This window comes from Corythoichthys intestinalis, chromosome 20, assembly GCF_030265065.1.
Source record: "Corythoichthys intestinalis isolate RoL2023-P3 chromosome 20, ASM3026506v1, whole genome shotgun sequence".
Taxonomy (NCBI): Eukaryota; Metazoa; Chordata; class Actinopteri; order Syngnathiformes; family Syngnathidae; genus Corythoichthys; species Corythoichthys intestinalis.
The window spans coordinates 13,971,264-13,993,170 of record NC_080414.1 but is presented as its reverse complement, the minus strand read 5'-3'; the positions used below and the strand labels follow the sequence as shown (position 1 = coordinate 13,993,170).

Below are 21,907 nucleotides of genomic sequence, written 5' to 3'. Positions count from 1 at the left end.
TGCTGCTTATAGTCCAGTGCTGCTTATTTGTCGATTTATTTGGGCAAATAAGTAACATTTTATTTGGCAGCGGCGTCATAAGACAGTCATGATTATGACATGACACCATGATGGGCATTGCTGAATGCTTATGACAGATGTCATTAAGTGTCATCCAGCAAATTATGTCACTAACCCCTTTTATGTCGAGCTCGGATCTTTTACATCCATTCAAAAGTGAGACGATTTGCTGGATTACACTAAATGGCATCTGTTACAAGTGTTCATTAATGCTCATGACAGTCTCAGGTTATAATTATGACTGTCTAATGACAGTCTTATGGCGCCACTGTTAAATAAAGTATTACCAAATACCATAACTAGCAATTAATGAAAAAATGAACAGTAACTGAAGAAATAATAAGCACAGAACATGACTTTTGATTGTTATTTACATCTGTAGCGCTGCAATGCATGCTAGGAGGCATGTTGGACAACAACAGTGTTGACAGCAAGTGGCAGCAGAGGTTGAATGTCACCCCCAAGGGAGCAGTGATGACCAAATGAAGCTTCTTGAAGCAGTGATGGTGGTTCATTTGATCTTATGTCAGTCGTATGATTCCGCTGTCAAATTAAGTGTTACCGGTTAATATATTTGGTGTGGCTCATAGTCCAGTGCGGCTTATCTATGAAAAAAGTCATTTTCGTGTCAAATTTGGAGGGTGGCGGCTTATAGTCAGGTGCGCCTTATAGTGCAAAAACTACGATACATTGAAAATAAAGACATTGATTATTTAAAAATGATTCAATATTAGGTGAAATTAGGGGTGTGACAATATATCGAAATGGTGATATATCGTGATAATGTTCCTGCCAAGGATCGAGATATCATTTTAAAAAGGTGTCACTGTCTAAAAATAAATGAATAAAAATCATAAACAACCAACAAGTTGCTACCAAAATCTTCTACCATAATCGTGTCTGTTAACTCTAAGGCTGCATTAACGGTGCTCGACACCCAATCCATTTGGACTGGGAACGTTCGTTCATTCGAAACCAGAGCATTCCCGGTCATTCTGTCCGATTTTCAGGGCATTTACAGGTCACTTGCTGTTCATTTTAGGACATTTACAGGTCATTTTCTGTTGAGTTTGAGTCACTGCCTATTCATTTGGGCGATTCCCAGGTCACTTCCTGTTCTGTAACTAAAAATAAACAGGAAGTGACCCATAAAATACCCCAAAATCAACAGGAAGTAACTGAAAATCAAGGGGTAAATGACCTTAAATGGCCCCAAGTTACTTTAATTAATCATTGCCTAGCATTGGCTGCCACTGACGGCCATAGATGTTCAATCCGTTTGAAGTGGGAGGGATGGCAGCGAATGAACGAATGTTCATTCGCTGCCACCCTCCCACTTCAAATGGATCGGACGTCTACTATTGATAAACTCTTTCCAATTCACAGCAGAAACTTAATGTTTTTTAGTTGTTTGTAGAATATCCTAGAATGATTTCCTGACCAATGTATCGATAATCGTTGTATCGCCATATCGTCAGATCATCGTTATCGTGAGCTTTGAATCGCAAATCATATCGTATCGTGAGGTACCAAGAGATTCCCACTCTTAGGTGAAATGTCTTTTCTCATGTATAATTATAATTGCTCTATACCTTAAAAAAAAACAAAAACAGATGGAATTTTCAGCAGAATACTCAATTACTAAAATATTCAATAGCTGCAGCTCTAATTTACAGCAGTCAATGGAAGCCAATGAGTTGATAAAAAGTACAAAGGTGGTAAATCAGGATATTCAAGGTCGTTAGAGTAACGTTCATTCATGATTTTCATGATATGCAGGCTGGCAAAAGATATTGAATGCAGTTTTGTAGCATACCAAGTTGACTAATGGAAGGTACTATATGTACTGTACGTTGCTGAGGTATGTGTGGTTAAGGTTAAAGTGGGCAGGAAAGGTAAGAGATCTTCATTGCCACTGAGGTACAACAGAGGAATAAATACAATTGTTTCCTTATGTCTGAATGGACTTTCAGACAAGCATAAAGTTTGCAGCCCTAACTTTTGAATTGGTTTCCCTCCGTGACTGCGAATCTACACAAACACTATTTCTCTTATCGCACTTAGTATGCACGAGTGTGCGATACAAACGTTCTCCATTTGCTACCTGGTGTCGGCAGGGCAGAGGCTGTAGAGCAGGATGCTTTATCTTCTCGCTCAACCGGCCGGCCGGGGCGACGGTCTGTGTCTGTTGACAAATGTTTCCGGTCTTTGCAGATAAACGGAAGGGGCTGAAAAGGAAATGGGCAGGTGGGTCTGTTCGTCTTATGATTTGATGCAAAGTCTGATCACAACATCACTGTCGATCCGACAAAACCGAGCTCGGACAACGTGTAAGACTTTAAAACGGTAATTAAGCGTTATGCGAATGGGGACTTTAGGACAGTCTTTCATCTAAAGAAAAGTGTGAGATGGGATTCCAGATCATTTCTCCAGAATTCTAACAAATAATATATATGGCGGAAAACACTCAGGTAACTTGAAGTTCCGCTTTGAGACCCCCAATTTGGCCAAATTTCAAAAATTGTCCGATATGCATGTGTGATACATCATTGTAAAGCTTAAAATCTCAATTTTCTGGGGGAAGAAAAATTTAAGAGAAGAGCATTTTTTGAAAAAAAATGTTTTTTAAACAGCAAAACCCTATCCCGAGGTGAGAGCATGTGAGACAAGGCAAGGCAAGGCAAATTTATTTATATAGCACAATTCAACACAAGGCAATTCAAAGTGCTTTACATCACATGAAGACCATAAAAATCACATTTAAATCAACACAACGTAAAAACCAAGACAAAAGATTGCATTTAATCACAGATTAAAAATAAATAAATAAAAATAAAACAAAAATAAAAATAAAGCAAAAACTACTACTACTAATAATCATTGAAATCAGCAATAGAGATAAGCACAAGAGGAATAGAAGGCAGGTAGATTGAAATATATAGACAGTTATGGATATGCAGTGCTAAACAAAAGCGTTTTTAGCCCTGATTTAAAGGAGCTAACAGTTTGAGCATACTTCAGACGTTCGGGTAACTTGTTCCAGAGGTGAGGAGCATAAAAACTAAATGCTGCCTCACCCTGCTTGGTTCTTGTTCTTGGAACATGCAGAAGACCCGTTCCAGACGACCTTAGGGGTCTAGATGTCTCATAGGAATCTAACAAATCAAGCATGTATTTTGGTCCAAGGCCATTAAGTGTTTTGTAGACGAGCAGTAGTATTTTATAGTCTATCCTTTGACTCACTGGAAGCCAGTGTAGCGATTTCAAAACCGGTGTAATGTGGTCCAGCTTCCTTGTATTTGTGAGGACTCTGGCTGCAGCATTCTGTACTAGCTGCAGCTTCCTGACTGATTTTTTATCAAGACCTGTAAATATACCGTTGCAGTAGTCCAATCTGCTGAAAATGAATGCATAAGTTTTTCCATGTCTTGTTGAGTCAGAAGCCCCTTAATTCTGGTTATTTTTTTTAGGTGGTAATAAGCGGATTTAGTGACGGACTTTAGATGGCTATCAAATTTTAGGTCTGAGTCAATAATTACGCCAAGGTTTCTGACTTGATTTGTAGCTGTAAGTGACATTGTGCTAAGTTGGCTGCTTATCTTTGACCTTTCCTTTTTTGGCCCAGAGCAGAATTAGAGACGCCATTACTTTAACGAGATATTATCGCATACTTACCTTGTTTCGATCCAAAAACTCCATGTCGCATGTATCACCGAGAGTCAAGACACAGCTATGAATGGCCACAGCTGGATTTTATGGGTGAAACATGGTACTATAACAAGGGTCGCGATGCAGAAATCGCAGACATCAAGGACTGGTTGAGATTTTCTTTTTCATATATTTACCCTTTTAAACGTTTTTTTTTTTCCTCAAATTTTCTTTATCGATTATTTATCTTCTAACATCGGGGGGAAAATGCGACAGTAACAAAAAAAACAAAAAAAAATACAATTTAGCGATAGTTATGAGGTAGATATCTGACTTTTACAGACGCCATTTTTTTTCCCATTGTGAAGTAATTCGTTTAAAAGTTTAAAATATGCGAGAATAATTTTTTGAAGTGTTTTTATTATTTTTTTTTTTTTAAACCAAATATTAGACATCAGTTCATGATTGTAAGCTAAAAATGACATTTTGAATATTAAATATAATTAATTACCTTCGTTTTAGCGCTGGGTTGAAACAAAAACGGTTGTGCGACGTCTGTTAATGGGGGTTTCCAGAGTAAAACGGACAAAATAAAAATAGTTCGGGGGCTTAATGCACCATGAATCTGCTATGGCAGCATATATACATATTGTTCTATCAAACACAACAGTTGTTTTGGATTAAAATACAGCAGTTTCTTTTAAAGAGGAGTGCAAGAGCAGAAATGGCTTTTTCAGTCTTGTCTGTGTTTTCCGCCATATCTAAAAGACAGCTGTATAGATACTTGACTGGAAACTTTCCAACATCCTTTTGCAGTAGAACAATTCCGCATACCCAACATGGAAGTTTGTTCTTTTTATCTAGGTAGGGCGATAAGTGCAGGTAAAGTAAGCTTACAGTATGTACGCAGTTCGATGGGTGGGTACTAGGGTTGTTCAGATCATGTTTTTTTGCTCCCGATCCGATCCCGATCGTTTTAGTTTGAGTATCTGCCGATCCCGATATTTCCCGATCCGATTGCTTTTTTTTTTTTCTCCCGACTCAATTCCAATCATTCCCGATAATTTTTCCCGATCATATACATTTTGGCAATGCATTAAGAAAAAAAGGAATAAAACTCGGACGAATATATACATTCAACATACAGTACATAAGTACTGTATTCGTTTATTATGACAATAAATCCTCAAGATGGCATTTACATTATTAACATTCTTTCTGTGAGAGGGATCCACGGATAGAAAGACTTGTGACTTTGTATATTGTAACTAAATATTGCCATCTAGTGTATTTGTTGAGCTTTCAGTAAATGATACCGCAGCCATTCAAACCAAATGCATGATGGGAAGTGGAACCATGACTGTGTGTAGTGCTACCAATTGATATATCTTCTCTGCGTTGGGAAATAACATTAGGTGTTAAGAAAAAGATCAATTGCTACCTCGCTTCCCCAAATTGCTTCCCATGATATTTCTAATTATAGGGAGAGGGATTGTAAGACTTCAGCCTATTAAAAAAAGGCTCCAAAGGCTGCTAAAAATCACTCTACTCATTTTACGCTGCCCTTTATCCCTCTGTATAGGTAAAACGGTGCCATTACAGATTGAGCGCGACAATGCCTGAGTGGGTCGTGCAACGCATGCATTAATTGCGTTAAATATTTTAACATGATACATTTTCAAAAAAATTAATTACCGCCGTTATCGGGATAAATTTGATAACCCTACCTTAAGCCTAAACTAAAGACTCTGGATGAGTGTACCATATTATGTTTGTAACGTTAAATACAATTAGAAAATGATTTAATTAAAATATATGTATATATATATTAAAACAAGGCATGGCCGATATTTTTTTGCCGATTCTGATACTTTGAAAATGACGTGATCGGACCCGATCGAGCGGGATGCCGATTATTAATGGCACCTGTTTTAACTCATTATCGGTATAAAAGACACCTGTCCACAACCTCAGTCAGTCAGTCAGACTCCAAACTCCACTATGGCCAAGACCAAACAGCTGTCGAAGGACACCAGAGACAAAATTGTAGACCTGCACCAGGCTAGGAAGACCGACTCTGCAATAGGTAAAACGCTTGGTGTAGAGAAATCAACTGTGGGAGCAATTATTACAAAATGGAAGACATACAAGACCGCTGATAATCTCCCTCAATCTGGGGCTCCATGCAAGATCTCACCCCGTGGCGTCAAAATGATAAGAACGGTGAGCAAAAATCCCAGAACCACACGGGGGGACCTATTGAATGACCTACAGAGAGCTGGGACCACAGTAACAAAGGCTACTATCAGTAACACAATGCGCCGCCAGGGACTCAAATCCTGCACTGCTAGACGTGTCCCCCTGCTGAAGCCAGTACACGTCCAGGCCCGTCCGCGTATCGCTAGAGAGCATTTGGATGATCCAGAAGAGGACTGGAAGAATGTATTATGGTCAGATGAAACCAAAATAGAACTTTTTGGTAGAAACACAGGTTCTCGTGTTTGGAGGAGAAAGAATACAGAATTGCATCCGAAGAACACCATACCCACTGTGAAACATGGGGGTGGAAACATCATTCTTTGGGGCTGTTTTTCTGCAAAGGGACCAGGACGACTGATCTGTGTAAAGGAAAGAATGAATGGGGCCATGTATCGAGAGATTTTGAGTGAAAATCTCATTCCATCAGCAAGGGCATTGAAGATGAGATGTGGCTGGGTCTTTCAGCATGACAATAATCCCAAACACACAGCCAGGGCAACAAAGGAGTGGCTTCGTAAGAAGCATTTCAAGGTCCTGGAGTGGCCTAGCCAGTCTCAAGATCTCAACCCCATATAAAATCTGTGGAGGGAGTTGAAAGTCCGTGTTGCCCAACGACAGCCCCAAAACATCACTGCTCTAGAGGAGATCTGCATGGAGGAATGGGCCAAATTACCAGCAACAGTGTGTAAAAGGCTTGTGAAAACGTTTGGCTTCCGTTATTGCCAACAAAGGGTACATAATGTATTGAGATGAACTTTTGGTATTGACCAAATACTTATTTTCCACCATGATTTGCAAATTCTATAAAAGTCAAACAATGTGATTTTCTGTTCTTTTTTCCCCACATTCTGTCTGTCATGGTTGAGGTTTACCCATGTTGACAATGACAGGCCTCTCTAATATTTTCAAGTGGGAGAACTTGCACAATTAGTGGTTGACTAATACTTATTTGCCCCACTGTAGTATATACGAGTATTGTACTAAGGATGGGTGAGTAAAGCTCAAAGGAAGGATTGGGTGGGGTCAGTGAATAAGGGACTAGTGGTGTATGGCAAGATTTGAAATGTCAAAGATAAGTAAGGTAAGATAGGTAGGATTTTTTTTCCCAGACATAGAGATAGAAAAGAAAGCTTAGATAGATCGACAGCTAGACGGGTGGATTATAAATCTGCCATAGTGCTGGGTCTGCAAAGCCATTTGATTTAGTGTTCCATCCTGCCACACAAACAGATCGCTTGTGATTGTATTTTTCCCCTCCGTGATGCAATAGCCATGAAACACGGGCAGTAGCGGTGGGCAGCCGACACTTAACGTCCGCCTTTGACTTATTGCGCCATTAACAACAAAAGCTTCACGCCACCCGAGGAGACAGGACAGCATCACGGGCCTGCGGCTCCGTCCCTCAGCTACAGACAGATGCCTCTCCATGCCGTCTCCAGACGCTAATAGTCAATTGATTCATTTGCGATACGGCCCACAGTCAGGCAGCGAGGGAGCCAGTGGGCCTGTGCTCTGATTATTTGTCTGGCCCTCAAATTCCGCCCCCGCACATCTCCTTCAATCTCATCCGTCTTATTAAAACGTGACGGCAAAGAAAGCCCCCGCCCTGTCTACTCTATTTCTATCTGATGGTGCAGAGAAAAACAATTTAAAGGGATTCATGGCGCTTTATAAGCCACGACTCCGCCGGGAGAAAACACTTTGAGGTCTGAGATGAGATGGACCTCCCGATCAATCACGACCACCACAGTTCTTCAGTGTTGATTGACAAACACGCCTCGATGGGTGTCGTGTTTTTGCTACATGTGACAGTCGAAAAAGCTGCGTTTTCTAGAATGCTCTGCAGTGAACAACAAAATCTGTCTTTCTGTTCAGAATGAAGAGTTGTCTAAAAAGACACAAGGAGATTAGCTTAAGTAGCTGAAGTAAGAGTTTTAGGTTGGTTGTTTGGAACAAATTGGCAGCCAAAATTGTTTTTCCTCTTCAGACCTTCCCCACTCAACATTGTTTTGGAACAGGCAAAGTAAGATTCATTGAACATTGGATGTTCCTCAAATTTCTCGCTATAGTCCTCTGTGCGGTATTTCCAATTTAGTACGAGGAAGGGATGATGGTGGTTTCTAAATATGGGCAGAGAAGGGAGTTGGAAAAGTTTCTGATCTACAGTATATTCAAACAATACTTTACTTTTGAAGAGTTTTCTGACAGATTTCATATCCCTAAAAAATATTTTTCTTAATATTTGCAGGCAAAACATTTTATTATTTCAAAATACAAACAGGTTGAATCGGAGCCACCACTGTCTATCTTAGAAAATCTGACACTCTCACATCATGAGAAGGGTAGCTGATAGCTTGGAAGCATGGAAATCTGAACTTGGGGAGGCAATAACAGAGGAAGAAGTGAACAGGGCATGTTTAAAAGCCCAAAACCAAACTATTAACACAAGAATGAGGTTATTGTAGGGATGTAACGGTACACAAAAATCTCGGTTCGGTACGTACCTCGGTTTTGAGGTCACGGTTCGGTTCATTTTCGGTACAGTAAGAAAACAAAATGCAAAATATAAATGTGCTAAATGTTTATTACACACCTTTGTGCTTTCAACAATAGGAACATTAGCCTATACAAAGCTAGAACTCTGCTCAAAAAGCAGCGGGTATTTAAAGATAATCCAACAACAATTTGCCTTTCAGACCCCGCGTATTGGTCAGCTTTCTTTCTGAAAGAAAGAAGAAAGAAGTCCTGTGCTAAAGCGAAAAGGAATCCCAATGACAAAGATTTTAACATGTATTTTACAAATGAAATGCCTCAAGGAATCTTTTTTTTTCCCCTTATAAACGGTTTTCAAAAGCTTTATTGGTGGATTTTCTCAAGTTAAAGCGCCACACGAAAATTAATAAATTTAAGTGTGTAAGCAGGATCTGTGTATTACTCCTATTATTTAATTACAGGTGTTTTAGCCCATTTCAATGTATTTTATTTAAATGGGCTATTATTTTATTATGTGTTTATATTTAAAAAATGCGATGTAGTATTCATTTATATTGTATATTTTATGTTGTATAACTTTAGTTCCTATGTGAATATTAGTTCCTACTTGTTTTGTTGTGGTTGGAGGGTTTTGTATTGAACACGGGGCCGTATTGGTTATTATTATAGCAGAAGACAACAGTAAATCAACAAAGACAAGTCAACTGTGCCCCGATCTACCATTCAAGAGATCTGATGGACTCAAAAAGTGGGTTACGATTGCATATTAGTTTGAAAATCGACCGGATCCACTGTATTTTTACACGAGTGACTTCCGGTCTGCCCGATGCTAGCTACCGGTAGTAGAATTGACGCAGGAGGGTCGTGTCTCACATCAAATAATAAACTCTGCCATTCTTTTTGCGTGCGTCGTCTAACACGCAGCCGCACTGCGACTGCTGTGCATTGGCTGATTGACTTTAACGCCCGCGTTTCACTGCGTTCTCGCGGCGGCCACATTGTCACGCCGTTGACGTTTCTGGGCTATACGGTCATACCGTGTTTTCTGAAATTTCCAGGTTCGCAGTGAATCAGTAATAGGCACACTTTTGCTCAATAAAAAAAAATAATCGGGATTTTATCAGGGAACGACAATTTATGCTGCTGCTCATGGAGACATATATATGCCTAACTGAGGTGCCCGTTTTGGTTTTAGGCCGCTAGCACCTTTGGTTTTGAAAACATTTGAATTTTTAGTTTTTGAAAATAGTCGCCCTACGGAACGGACCCGCGCACCGTTTCCCATCAACTAATAGTGACGTCTATGGGTACAGATAGGTAAAATGGGTAGGGAATGTTCAGTAGTTAGGTATTGTAAGGTAAAAAAAAAAAAAACAAAGGGTTAGGCATATCCTTTTCAAAACTAATAAAATCAGGATTGGTCATTTCAAGCCATATTGTGCCTGAAACATCATAGCTTAGTTTCTGAAAATAAACAAGTGGTTACATCTTAAACATTGAGGCTAGCCCTTTGATAATATGAAGTCAGTCACATGACACTGCGATTTAACATGTTCTCTCCAGATGCCACGATGGGTATCTCCAACCACGCCCAATGAAAGACGAGGAGGAGTTACTAACCCGGCCATCCATCAGCTCTCTGGAGAGTGCTTAATTGAAACCTTCAAATTGTTGAGACAAAAAGCTGGAATGGATGCGGCTGCTTTGATTTAGCTGCTTGTCCTTAAATTAGTCTGAGTGCTTGTTTGGGAAGCCCTGCCTAACAAGTTTATTGTGGCGATATTTTATAGTACATTAATAAACACCGCTAGCAAAATATTTAAGAGTGGCGCACACCCAAAAAAAAAAATTAAAAAGCTATTCTGTGCCTTTGACAATGATAGACTTCCAATTATGTGGCTCGATTCAAACGTCTGCTGTGTATTTCATTTAAATTATCACTAATAGATGTGTAATCCATTTGAACTGGAGGGTTGGCAGCGAATGAACAAATGTTCATTCGATTGGACGTCTATTGCTGCCAAGGGGTTAAAAATGTGAAATTGTGTATTTCTTCTCCCAAATAATAACTTGAAGATCATCTTTAAGCCACCCCACATGGTGAAGTTACTTATTAGGACGACCAGCTCGCTAACACAGAAGCGTTAATTAGCACCGCAGGGAAGTCACCCCAGAATTCTTAGAAAAAATATCTTTGCTTGGTGATTTTAACGGTGGTAGAGGATTTTCTATCCCCAAATACAGAACCTCAAAGTGAACCTTGGAGTTAAAGACTTGTAGGCTCTAATAAGCCACAATTGTTCTCCTTTACTAAAATATGTTGTTAGAAACACATACAATTTTGCCATTATTTTACAAATCTATGATATTTAGTACATCTTTTGACCTATGGAGGGCGCTATGTTTTAAGCACTCAATGGACTCTCGGGGTGATGACGTAGATTGTCACTGCCATTCGACGAATACTACCGGGTTACTGCAATTCCTTCTACGATGCGAGACTTCCAACACATGCGCTCATCGATTAAAAGCGGCGAGTACTAACTATGTCTTTTTATTGAGTCTTACGTTTCACTAGTGGTGTGACAAAATATCCAAATGGTGATAAATCATGATACATTGTATCCCAAAAGGTTATCGATATGCTCCTGCCAAGAATCGAGAGATCGTTTTAAAAAGGTGTCAATATTAAAAAAAAAAAAAAAAAGGAACCAACAAGTTGCTACCAAAATCGACCACCCTAATAGTGTCTCAGTTAACTCTATGGCTGCCATTGACGGCGCTCGACGCCCAATCCATTTAGACTGGGAACGCTCGTTCATTCGAAAGATGGCTGCAGCTATCGATTAATCGAAGAACTATTTAGTTCGAATAATCGGATAAGGAACATAAAAAATGTAAATACCTGAGCCTCACACGGTATATGTATATAAAGAGGGTCTATGTACATCAAAAGAACAATTGGCTAACTTACATAGCAAAGTCCACTAGCTTAAATGATATAAAATGCTAACCCTTTTTTTACAATGCTCTTAACAAATGGCTCAGACACATATTCCCACAAAAAAAGCCATATGGAGGTAGATTTGTGTCTTCATTATTCGATCCAAAAAAAGTTGCTTCAATCAAAAAAAGTTCAGAATATCTATTTTCTGTAAAAAAAAAAAAAGTCACTTCCTTAAAAAAAAAAAAAAAATGTTTGAATTAGGGCTGTCAAACGATTGAAATTTTTAAATCGAGTTAATCACAGCTTAAAAATTAATTAATCGTAATTAATCGCAATTCAAACCATCAATAAAATATGCCATAATTTTCTGTAAATTATTGTTGGAATGGAAAGACACAAGACTGATATATAAATTCAACATACTGTACATAAGTACTGTATTTGTTTATTATAACAATAAACCAACAAGATGGCATTAACATTTGCATTCTGTTAAAGTGATCTATGGATAGAAAGACTTGTAGTTCTTAAAAGATAAATGTTAGTACAAGTTATAGAAATGTTATATTAAAACCCCTCTTTATGTTTTCGTTTTAATAAAATTTGTAAAATTTTCAATCAAAAAATAAACTAGTAGCTCGCCATTGTTGATGTAAATAATTACACAATGCTCATTGTGCTTAAACCCATAAACTCAGTCGCACCAAAGTGCCAGCAGAGGGAGACAAAAAACACAAGTAACAAGAGACATGACATTGTGCTGTCATTTTAATCTGTTTGAACGGGGCATTGCGTTAATTGCGTCAAATATTTTAAAGTGATTAATTTTTTAAAAAAATAATTACCGCCCGTTAACGTAAATTTTGACACCCCTAGTTTGAATGCAAAAATAAATTTGAAACTCAAAAAAATGCATTTGAAAGCCATTTTTCTTTGGATTTTTTTGTTCTTGTTTTTTTGATTGAAGTCAATTTTTTGGGGTTGAAGAAACGATTTGATTGAAGTAATGTTTTGCGTTTGGACCACATTTTGGCTAGGATATTTGTGTCTTTATTATTCAATCAAAAAATAAGTTGCTTCAAAACAATTTTTCATTAAAATAAAATTCTTTGATTTTAGCAATCCTTGTTGTGTGACATTTGTTTCTAAATCAATCCCCCCAAAAGTTGCTTCAATCCAAAAAAAAATATTTTCAAACAAAGAAAAAAATCATTTGAAAAATAAAATTGCCCTCCCCTAATCTTTTGGTTTTTTGAAAATAATATGCAAAGCAAATGACCATCTAAGGCAGTGGTGTCCAAACTATTCCACATTGGGCCGCAGTGGGTGCTGGATTTCGTTCCTACACAACAAGACGACATCTTTTCACCAATCTGGTGTCTCACAAGTGTAATCAGTTGATTGCAGTCAGGTACTGCTTGTTTTGAAGCACAAACTTCATTGGTTAAACTGTGTGCTGGATTGGTAGGAACAAAACCCACAGCGGCCCTTGAGAACAGGTTTGGACACTCGTGGTCTAAAGGTGCTCATCACATGATCTGTTCGAAAAATCATTTTGACCATTATAAAAATATCTTTTTTGTTCATTTCATTCATTTTTGTTGTTTGTTTTATTGCTTTAAAACTTCTATAGGACAGTAAATTACATGCAATGACACTTTTCGGCCACCAGGGCGGCCTGGCCCCCCTGATACTCCGCTTATGGCTGTCATGCTCATTAATATTCCTCTCGGGTTCAAATTGAAAGGGTTGAACAAATGTTTATGTCGCTAGAGTCTTACTCTGGAAGCGCGGCAGCATAACCATGTGACGTCAACAACAATGGCAACCAACTAATTTTACAAATTGTATAAAAATGAAAACATCAAGAGGGGTTTCAATATCAAATTATTTGAACTCATAATAACGTTTATCTTTTAAGAACTATAAGTCTTTCTATCTGTGGATCCCTTTAAAAAAATAACGCCACTTATAATAAACCAAAACACGCCGCAACAAAACACACAAAGCCAGTAGATCTCTGCAGTAGTTTGACGTTTGGACGGTTGCCTGTGGCAACAAGTCTTGAACAGTGGTCATGATTAAATTTTAAGTTTGCTCAATTGTAAAGGTTTTATGACTTTGCGCCATTCATGTGGCTGTTTTTATTCCAACGCTGTCAGCGGTTTAAGGCATGACAAAATTCTCCCCTGCCTTCTAATGCTAGCTGACTGTTTCACATTATTTCACGCACCGCAGAGAGAGAAATGGCACACTTGTTGCTCATGTTTCTTATGCTTGTAGAGAACCGCATGAAGCACACTCACTTGGATATAATAGAAGCTTCACCTGGAGCATTCTGGGAAATTCCATTTTAAACCCAACTGCCGGTGGCACTTTTTTGGCCCAGATCAATTTCCCGTAAATGCTCCGGTGGCCAACAAAATCTTCCCCGGGCGAATCTGGGAATGTGTTAGCCATTTTAGAAAGCGGAGGGAAAAAACGCAGGCTGTCCTACCCTTGGGAGACTTTATTGTGTACAGTTAAAAAAGAAGAGCGCGGTAAAATGTTAAAGGACCATATATGCGGCCATTTATCACAAGGCCAATTTACTGCTCTGACAAACCTCCTAATAGTGTTGGCCTGCAGCTTCTGCGCCGCCAAGGATATCGTGACCACTGCGACTATTACTGCATGATCGGTCATGACACTGTTTCCGTTCTGGAACCTTCTAATTACTAAAGTATCATCTTTACATGCGCTTAATGGGAACTGGACCAAGGTTAAATGGAAAATATGCAAATACTTCGCCCACGCTGACCAATAAATATTCCAATTGCGGGTATTTTTTGCTCATTTTCTCCATTTTGGAGTCATAAAAATAAATTTATGCCCACACACAGACGCTTTTAACAAAAAGCTAACAGTTTGTTAGGTTGGCAAGCATAGACGGAGTTTTGACTTTTGGGCCAGGGAGGGCATAAGCGGATTTTAAGGGGGGGGCCAGGGGGCCAAGGCCCCCCCCGGTGGCCGAAAACTGTCACTGGATGTAATTGACTTTCCTATATGAATAAAAATTGTAAAGCAATAAAACTGCAACAAAAATGAATAGAAATGGGAAAAAAAAAATTATAACGGGTCAAAATTATTTTTTGAACAGATCATGTGACGAGCACCTTAGACGGTCATTTGCTTTGCATATAACTTTCATTAAAAAAAATTAGGGGAATATTAAAAAATATTTATTATATATAAAATATAATTTTTTTTTTTTTTTTTTTTTTTTTTACCGAAGCAACTTTTTGAGGGATTGAATGATTGAGACACAAATGTCCCACCCTTAATATGGCCCAAACACAAAAAGGATTGCTTCATTCAAAGAAAACTTTTTCAATGAAAAATGAAGTGTTTAAATGCAAAATTTTTCAATCTCAAATATTTTTTCTACGATATTTTCTATGATTATTTTTCTTTTTTCGATTGAAGTAAAAATGTCCTAGCCAAAATGTGGCCCAACACAAATCAACATTACTTCGATCAAAAAAAAAAAAAAAGTTTCAAAATTTTTACATTCAAACACATTTTTATTCTTTTATTGAAGCGTTTTTTTTTTTGTTTTGTTTTTTTTTTAGATTTGTGTCTTTCTTATCTAATCAACCTCCATATGGCTCCACTCAGGGGATACTATTTTCGACGGTGGTAACTACATTGGCACGACACCAGCAACCGTACCATACTCAATGAATGACGATCTTGGCGAAAAGTATTGCCTAAGCAGCCCGATTTAAAATTCCCCACAAGAATGATGGGAAACAAAAAATGCAATGACACTTTTTGTCCACCCATGGACCCCCCTTAAACTCCGCTTATGTTGGCAAGGGTGTATTAACTAGTGTTTTTCTCAAGACTTGAACACCTGGAGATCAAAAAGAGACCAAGACTTTTGGGAGTCCAGAGCAAGACCAAGTTCAAACTATCAAAGGCTAAGACTAAAACTAACCGAGACCAAAACTAGACCAAGACTTTTGGGGCGTCAAGGCCAAGACAAGACCAAGTCTGAGACAACCCCAGACCACGACCAAACAATCTGAGACCAAAACTCATTGAGACAAAGACAAAACCAAGACTTTAGATTTCAAGACAAGACCAAGACCCTCAAAATGTGGTCTCAAAAACCAGATTTTGGGAGTCTCGTGTATACTAATACTTGCCAATCAGATGGCTGGAAAAATGACAACAACCACCTCGGTAGCAGCTTCTTACAATTGCGTTGTTTTAGAACTTGACATTTACTTTCACAATTGATAAATCTATTATTTAAAATAACTCACGAAACGCATATATATATATATATATATATATATATACTTTCCCCGCGGATGACTGATATTAGTTTTCAATATTCCTACCATTTGCTTCATTTTGTGTAAATAAAATCTGTAAATAACAATGTCTGCGCTATTCTGGTCAGGTTTTCTCGAATGCACATGTTATGTATGCATTTTAAAGTATTTCTGTCAGTTAATGATCCTATTTCATAGCCAGTGACGGCAATAGACATCCAATTCATTTGAATTGGTAGGGCTTGCAGCAATTTACAGCCATATTTTACCGTATACCCTTCAAAATACATTTAAAGTTATTGTTATGTGTGAAATTTCCATCGCAATACCTTACATTAATGTGAACAAATGTCCTCTTTTGCCCAGACAAAAGTATTGGCACCTTTTAAAAAATCATGCAATGCTTCTCTAATTTGTGTAATTAACAGCACCAGTTTCTTACCTGTGACATATAACAGGTGGTTGCAATAACTAAATCACACTTGCTGCCAGTTAAAATGGATTAAAGTTGACTCAACCTGTCTTGTGTCCTTGTGTGAACCACCTTGAGCATGGAGAAAAGAAAGAAGACCAAAGAACTGTCTGAGGACTTGAGAAGCAAAATTGTGAGGAAGCATGGGCAATCTCAAGGCTACAAGTCCATCTCCAAAGACCTGAATGTTCCTGTGTCTACCATGCGCAGTGTCATCAATAAGTGTAAAGCCCATGGCATTGTGGCTAACCTCCCTAGATGTGGACGGAAAAGAAAAATTGAAGAGAGATTTCAACGAAAGATTGTGCGGATGGTGGATAAAGAACCTCGACTAACATTTAAACAAGTTCAAGCTGTCCTGCGGTCCAAGGGTACAACAGTGTCAACCCGTACTATCCGTCGGCGTCTGAATGAAATGGGACTCTATAGTAGGATACCCAAGAAGACCCAACTTCTGACCCAGAGGCATAAAGCCAGGCTGGAGTTTGCCAAAACTTACCTGAGAAAGCTAAAAACGTTTTGGAAGAACGTTCTCTGGTCAGATGAGTCAAAAGTAGAGGTTTTTGGGAAAATGCATCAACATAGAGTTTACAGGGGAGGTTCCCTGATGTTTTGAGGTTGCTATGCTGCCTCTGGCACTGGACTGCTAGACCGTGTGCATGGCATTATGAGGTCTGAAGACTACCAACAAATTTTGTGGCATAATGTAGGGCCCAGTGTAAGAAAGCTGTGTCTCCCTAACCCAGTACTTCTCAAATAGTGGGGCGCGCCCCCCCAGGGGGCGCAGAGCGATGCCAGGGGTGGCGCGCTGACCTCGGGGAACATGCTTTTTTTTTTCCAGTGGCACTCTCATTTTCAAAGTGTGCGCAGTATTTTTGAAGTAAGCAAGAGCACACAGAAGAGACTCATGAAGAGCTGGAGAGCTGTGGAGAGGAGCTGTGCACGGTTTTCGAAAGCCGTTTTCCGGCCCGATTCACGCAGCGACCCACTGTCTTCTCCGGTTCTCACGTGTCCGCCCGAGAAGTGCCCTTTTCGGCTTGGGATCGTCACGACGCCCGCCCTCACCTACGGTTCTCCCTCGGCTGCCGAGAATGCGCTTTTTTGGGGCCGTTTGCCTTTTGGCTTTGTAATTTAATACAGTGGTAGACGAAGAAAGACCAACGTTTACTGTGTCTAAAAATGATTATAGCGGACAGCCGGAAGCCAAATCAATTAAGACGCCACTTAAAGATATTAGACCCCAATCTCATTGATAAGCCGCTTGGTTGTTTTTCAGCGAAAACGTGCCGAATATTGCCAACAATCGTCCCGCTTTGTCAGTGTTATATAAGTAAACCAGTGAGCACTGTTAGCATGCTCAGGGCAAAATAACCCCACATCATTGCAAACTGGAGGTGATACTGAGAGCAGCGAGCAGCGAAAATAAAAACTGTCCTTCTGTCCAAAGACTTTTTTTTTTCTTCTTCTATTCAGTTTTGTTTTTTCAGTCAAATTTTTTGGCATGTTGTCCTCATGAGTTAATGTTTCTAATCAATTTGAATTTATTATTTACTGATTTTATTTTTCAGTATCAAATGGTAAAAAATGTACCTTGAGTGTATTTTTACAGTTTGGATGTGACTATTTTTTTAAATTCAGGCAAATTGATGCACGTTCAGTCTTTTCTGTTACAAACAAAACAATGTAAATAAAGTTATACTTTATAAGTTGATCTCTGTTATTTTCTCTAATAGAAAAAAAAAGGATACATTGTGAGTCAGAGGCGTAATTATAATAGCAGTATTATAGACAAATGATACTAATTACAGTGGCGGCAGAGTTTGGGGGGCGCAAAACATTTACATCTTCCTTGGGGGGGGGCGTAACAGAAAATAATTGAGAAGCACTGCCCTAACCCAATACACACTTCAAAAAGCACTAGATAGTGGTTTGAGAGAAAGCACTGGAGACTTCTAAAGTGGCCAGCAATGAGTCCAGACCTGAATCCCACAGAACACCTGTGGAGAGATCTGAAAATAGTAGTTTGGAGAAGGCACCCTTCAAATCTCAGAGACCTGGAGTAGTTGGCCAAAGAAGAATGCTCTGCTGGAATTTTAGACCATTGTAAGAAACTCATTAATGGATACCGGAAGTGGTTGTTCGCGGTTATTTGTCTAAAGGTTGTGCTACCAAGTATTAGGCTGAGGGTGCCAATAGCTTTGTCCGGCCAGTTTTTGGAGTTTTGTGTAAAATTATAATGATTTCCCCCCCCCCCCCATTCTCTTTTGTGTTATTTTATTGCACGCAAAATAAGATATTACTACCATAGAATTTGTAATTACAATCATTTTCTGGGAGAAATTGAGCATTATCTGATAGAATTGAAGGGGTGCCATTATTTTTGGCCAGCAGTGTATATAATAAAATACACATTTACCCAAAAGAGTAATTGAGTCAAAAATATATTTATTCTATACCAATTTGCGCATGCGTGCGCAGTCACTGACTGGCTTTATTATGGAGTCACTCCCAAACAAACCTTCATCACACTAAGGGCTCACAGGCTAAATTTGCCTTTCGACAACTGTTGACTTCTGTTGGAGTTTCGTACTTGTGTGATCTGTAAAATCACGTTTGTTGTCGCATTGTTGCTCTGCCGATGATTGTCTTTCATAGCAATGTTTGATTTTTGCCTCAGCTACAGGTGCACGCTAATAGGGTAGTTGTCAGTGAACTAAGCTGCGCTAAGTATTATGGGAAATGTAGTTTTTAATTGCTGCGTTTGGAAAGATGCTTGGTTGAATTGTTTGTCAGTTTATTTCGGTTAGTGTTTTCGTACAATCTAGAACATTGAATGAGGATAATAATTGAGTGGGAATAACAATTTGTCAACAATTGTATTGATACGGTAGTAATTTTTAAAAATGTTTAGTTGTCACATATAAAGATGTCCCGATCAATCGGGATGCCGATCGATCGGATCCGATCACGTCATTTTCAAAGTATCGGAATCGGCAAAATAATATCGGACATGCCTTTTTTAAATATATATATTTTATTTCAATCGTTTTCTAATTGTATTTAACTTTACAGACAAAATGTCTTACACTCATCCAGAGTAGTTTTGGCTTAAAGTAGGGCTATCAGATTTATTGGTTAACGGTGGCAATTCATGTTTTTTAATTAATCACGTTAATTAACGCATGCGCTGCACGACCCACTCACTCATTGTCGCGTTCAATCGACAAAGGCGCCATTTTACCTATATATAGAGCTAAAAGGCAGCGTGTAATGAATAGAGAGAATTTTGATAGCCTTTGGAGCCTTTTTTTGGCTAAAGCCTTACATTCCCTCTCTCAGCAATTAAAAATATCGTGGGAGGCAATGTGGGGTAGAAAGGTCGTAGTTGATCATTTTCTTAACACCCTATGGTCTTTCCCAACGCAGAGAAGATATATCAATTGGTGCCCCTACGCACAGTCATGGTTGCACTTCCCATCATGCATTTGGGCAGAACAGTTAAATGGCTGCAGTACCATTTACTGAAAGCTCAACAAATACACTAGATGGCAATATTTAGTCACAATATACAAAGTCACATTTATCCTTTAAGAATTACAAGTCTTTCTATCCGTGGATCCCTCTCACAGAAAGAATGTTAATAATGTAAATGCCATCTTGAGGATTTATTGTCATAATAAACAAATACAGTACTTATGTACTGTATGTTGAATGTATATATTCGTCCGAGTTTTATTCATTTTTTTTCTTAATGCATTGCCAAAATGGATATGATCGGGAAAAATTATCGGGAATGATTGGAATTGAATCGGGAGCAACAAAAAAAAAAAAAAAAAAAAAAAAAAAGCAATCAGATCGGGAAATATCGGGATCGGCAGATACTCAAACTAAAACGATCGGGATCGGATCGGGAGCAAAAAAAACATGATCGGAACAACCCTAGTTAGACTATGTGTGTATTGACTGGACTACATTTCCATGGATCTGCATTATATTCATAAAATATTTAGCAATTAGTTTTTTAACTACTTCTGTGTAATGATGACGTTGTTGGCTAATTATATGGAGGTAGAGTTCGGTCTTCACTATTCAATCCAAAAAAAAAAAAAAATTCAAAGAAAATTGTCTAAATAAAACAGAATTTTCCGATCCAGACGGAATATTATTAAAAATATTAAAGTGATAAGGCATCTTTGAGTGAACTTCGAGGCCGAGCAAAGTGTCCTCTTTTTTGGAAATCAAAATATGGTCACTTTACCTTACATAAACATGCAGAATTTCTCATCTTGAAATGTAAAACACAAAAACCCATAATGCATCCCTCTGCCTACCACGCAAGCCTAATGTGTATTCAGATTAATTTACTTTTCAGAGGAACAATGCACATCAATAAGCATAAAAATGTACCCGAGTTAGCCAAAAGGCTAGCATGCAACAAAGCTAATTGTTATCATCTGCTGCAAAACATCTGAGTGGACAGTTATTAAAATGTTCTGTTCTGTAGATCTCACTGTTCCTGATATTCCGCTCATCTCCCGGGGAAGAAAAAAGGGAATGCATTTAGTTTGGATAGCTCAAGGTGTGGGGGGGGTATAAAACAAGAGGACGGACTGGGCAAAATGTTGAAGTTTGTTTATGTTCTGTCAGCTCGCAGCAGCTGTCTCTAAAACCGTCCCTTCACGCCCACACACGCCAAAAAAAAAAAAAAAAAAAAAAGCTAGTATTTACTTAAAACCACTGCCGGAAAGCTATACAAGCCCACTAGAAAAAGTTACATGGAATAATTGACACAGGAGCAAAACACAAGCAACATTAAAGTTTGTTTTCACAGTGAAGTTTTCCATGATACTTACAGTACTTCTTATTGGGCTTGACAACTGAAGTCAGTCAAAGTCTGACATCCTTGAGATGTTTTGGTCAGTCATTTCATTCTAGATCTTGGTAAAATGTTATCCAAGTTCTAAATCTTCTTTTTTAAAAACACTAAAACCATTAAAACATTAGAATTAAAAGTCATACTCCACTTACATTTACCTGGGGGAAAAAAAAAAGTTTGGCGATTTGGGACACCTGTTTCCAATCAGGCCAATTTGGACAAAGTTTGTCAAAGTAATGCTGCCTTCACATGCTCTGGGAAAAATGATCATTTCCACTTGCTAATTGATACAAGTGTATCCAGTTGATAGATTGCGGAAAACACAGACAAGACTAAAAAAGCAGTTTCTGCTCTTGCAACCCTCTTTAAAATAAACTGCTGTATTTTAAGCCAAAAAAACTGTTGTGTTTGACAGAACAATATGTCTATATGCTGCCATAGCAGATTCATGACACACTAAGGCCCCGACCTATTTTTAATTTGTCCGTTTTACCCTCAAAACCCCCGTTTACAGAAGACGCGCAACCGCTTTTGTTTCAACCCAGCCATAAAACGTCGGTAATTAATTATATTCATTAATCAAATTGTCCGTCATTTTTAGCTTAGAATCATTAATTGATGTCTAATATTTCGTTTAAAAAAAAAAAAAAGACTTCAAAAAATTATTCACTTGCATATTTTCAACCTTTAAACAAATTACATCACAATGAAGAAAAAAAATGGTGTCTGTAAAAAAGTCACGGATATCTACCTCATAACTATCGCTTAATTGTATTTTTTTTGGGGGGGGGTACATTGGGTACACTGTCACATTTTCTCCGATATGTTAG

The 21,907-nt window shown here is 38.4% G+C and overlaps 1 protein-coding gene across 2 annotated transcripts in view; it reads right to left on the bottom strand.

Annotated features, from left to right (window-relative positions):
• Positions 1 to 21,392, bottom strand: part of cdh19 (cadherin 19, type 2) — a 337,720-nt gene extending 316,328 nt beyond the window's left edge. For both annotated transcript variants that reach the window (XM_057824224.1, XM_057824227.1), the window contains exons 1-2: positions 21,055 to 21,392; positions 2,165 to 2,288 (exon numbers count right to left, since the gene is read on the bottom strand). The gene's annotated coding sequence lies outside the window, so the exon portion shown is untranslated. The remainder of the gene's footprint in view (positions 1 to 2,164; positions 2,289 to 21,054) is intronic.
• Between the last annotated feature and the right edge of the window lie 515 nt (positions 21,393 to 21,907).